Source organism: Triticum dicoccoides, chromosome 4B (assembly GCF_002162155.2).
Source record: "Triticum dicoccoides isolate Atlit2015 ecotype Zavitan chromosome 4B, WEW_v2.0, whole genome shotgun sequence".
Taxonomy (NCBI): Eukaryota; Viridiplantae; Streptophyta; class Magnoliopsida; order Poales; family Poaceae; genus Triticum; species Triticum dicoccoides.
Window position 1 is genome coordinate 455,172,465 of NC_041387.1, and position 3,338 is coordinate 455,175,802.

Genomic DNA, 3,338 nt, shown 5'->3' on the forward strand with positions numbered 1-3,338 from the left:
CGTGGGCCTGCGGGCCGGCGGCCGCGGCGATGTGGTCCGGCCACGTGGCGGCTGGCGAGTGGGCGGGCTGCGGCGGCGGACGCTGTCCGGCCGGGGGCGGACACGTCCGTCGGTGGAGATCCTTTTTTTTAACTAGGGTTTCGGACGGGGGAAGAAGAGATCCGAATGGAGGGGGTATTAATAGGCATAGAGGGAGCTAGGAGAGTCCAAATGAGGTGCGGTTTTCGCCCACGGATCGTGATCGAACGCTCTAGGACATGGAGCAGAGTTTGGTGGGTTTTGGGCCAAATTTGGGGGGTGTTGGGCTGCAACAAACACGAGGCCTTTTCGGTCCCTCGATTAACCGTTGGAGTATCAAACGAAGTCCAAATGATACGAAACTTGACAGGCGGTCTACCGGTAGTAAACCAAGGCCGCATGGCAAGTCTCGGTACAATCCGGAAATGTTTGATCCCCACACACGAAAGAAATCTAGAAAAGGCCACCGGAGGAGAACGAAGCGCCGGAATGCAAAACGGACAACGGGGAAAATGCTCGAATGCATGAGATGAACATGTATGCAAATGCAATGCACGTGATGACATGGTATGAGATGCATGAAAACGAAAACAACACACAGAGACAAAGACCCGAACCCGAGAAATAAATATGACTTAGCGCCGGAGACGGCAAGAGTTGGAGTACAAATAGGGAAGTTACATCTGGGGCGTTACAACACTCCACCACTACGAAAAGATCTCGTCCCGAGATCTAGGACTGAAAGAACTCCGGGTACTCAGAACGGAGGTGATCCTCGCGTTCCCAGGTAGCTTCACGGTCGGAATGGTGTGACCACTTAACTTTGAGAAATTTTATTGACTTGTTGCGAGTCTTGCGTTCAGTCTCTTCAAGAATAGCAACTGGGTGCTCACGATAAGAGAGATCTTCTTGGAGCTCAATGTCCTCGAAGTTGACGGTGCGGTCAGGAGTCTTGAAGCACTTTCGAAGCTGAGAGACATGGAACACATCATGAACATTTGCAAAGTTTGAAGGAAGCTCGAGTTGATAGGCGAGGTCGCCTCTCTTGCTGACAATCTTGAAAGGTCCCACGTATCTAGGGGCAAGCTTCCCTTTGATACCGAAGCGACGAGTACCTTTCATGGGAGAGACGCGGAGGTAAACATGATCTCCGATCTCGAAAGCCAATTCACGGTGCTTACTATCATAGTAGCACTTCTGGCGTGATTGGGCTGCTTTGAGGTTATCCCGAATGACTTTGCACATTTCTTCTGCTTCTGTGATTAAGTCATTACCCAGCAGCTGACGTTCACCGGTTTCAGACCAGTTGAGAGGGGTACGACACTTCCTGCCATACATAATTTCAAATGGGGCCTTGCCCGAACTTGCTTGAAAGCTGTTGTTGTATGAGAATTCAGCATAAGGAAGACAGTCCTCCCACTTCATGCCGAAGGAGATCACACAAGCCCTGAGCATATCTTCAAGAATTTGGTTGACACGCTCGACTTGACCGCTTGTTTGAGGATGGAAAGCTATGCTGAAGCGGATGTTGGTGCCCATGGCCTTCTGAAAAGAATCCCAAAACTTGGAGGTAAAGATGCTGCCACGGTCTGAAGATATCACTTGAGGAATACCGTGCAGAGAGACAATACGAGAGGTATAGAGTTCCGCCAATTGAGCTGCAGTGATTGACTCTTTGATAGGCAGAAAGTGAGCCACTTTGGTGAGCTTGTCGATGACGACGAATATAGCATCATTGCCACGCTTGGACTTTGGAAACCCAGTCACGAAGTCCATTTCAATGTGGTCAAACTTCCATTCTGGAATGGCAAGAGGTTGGAGGAGACCTGCTGGCCTTTGGTGTTCTGCCTTCACTCTTCTGCAGACATCACACTCATTCACGAATTGAGCGATCTCGCGCTTCATTCGAGTCCACCAATAAGCTTGCTTGAGGTCCTGATACATCTTCGTACTCCCAGGGTGGATGGAGAGGAGAGAATTGTGAGCCTCGTTCATGATCACCTTACGAAGTTCACCTTTGGGCACAACAATTCGATCCTCGAAGAAGAGAGTGTCCTTGTCATCAAGTCGGTAGCACTTGTACTTGGACTGACTCTTTGCAATACCAATCTTCACCTTCTTCACCATATCATCAAGAAGCTGGGCTTGGCGAATCTGGTCTTCCAAGGTAGGAGAAACTCGAAGGTTGGCGAGGAAACCTTGAGGAACAATTTGCAGATTAAGTTTGCGGAAAGCTTCACAAAGCTCGGGTTGATAAGGCTTGAGAATCAGACTGTTGCAATATGCTTTTCTGCTGAAAGCGTTAGCAATCACATTGGCCTTGCCTGGAGTATACTCGATACTCGGATTGTACTCTTGAATCATTTCGACCCATCGAGTCTGCCTGAGGTTGAGATTAGGCTGAGTGAAGATGTACTTGAGACTCTTGTGATCAGTGAAAATATCCACTTTCCTTCCCAATAGAAGATGTCTCCAAGTCAAAAGAGCATGCACCACTGCCGCCAACTCGAGATCATGAGTGGGGTAGTTCTTCTCATTAGGCTTGAACTGGCGAGAGGTATAAGCGACAACTTTCTTCTCTTGCATCAGTACAACACCGAGACCTTGGAGAGAGGCATCACAAAAGACCTCGTACGGCTTGGTTTCATCAGGCGGAGTCAGAACTGGAGCAGTGATCAATTTCTCTTTCAAAGTGTTGAAAGCAATATCACACTCCGGAGACCAAACGTACTTGACGTGCTTCTGAAGAAGATTTGAGAGAGGCTTGGCGATCTTAGAAAAGTTTTCAACGAATCTTCTGCAATAGCTTGCGAGACCGAGGAAACTGCGGAGTTGCTTTACGTTCTGAGGAGGTTCCCAATTCACAATTGCAGACACCTTCTCAGGATTCACGGAAATGCCCTTGGCAGAGATGATATGACCAAGATAAAGAACCTCATCGAGCCAAAATTCACACTTGGAGAACTTGGCGTAGAACTGATGTTCCCTGAGCTTGTCAAGAACCAAACGTAAGTGCTTGGCATGATCTTCCTTGTTCTTCGAGAAAACCAGAATGTCGTCGAGATAGACCAAAACGAATTCATTGGTGTAGGGGCTGAAGATGAAGTTCATCATGCGAGAGAACGTCGGAGGAGCGTTGGCGAGGCCAAAAGACATGACGGTGTATTCATATGAACCAAAGCTTGTTCTGAACGCCGTCTTGGGAATATCTTGCTCACGAATACGAATCTGATGATAACCCATACGGAGATCAAGCTTGGAGAATACTTGAGCACCCTTGAGTTGTTCGAACAGCTCATTGATGTTGGGAAGTGGGTATT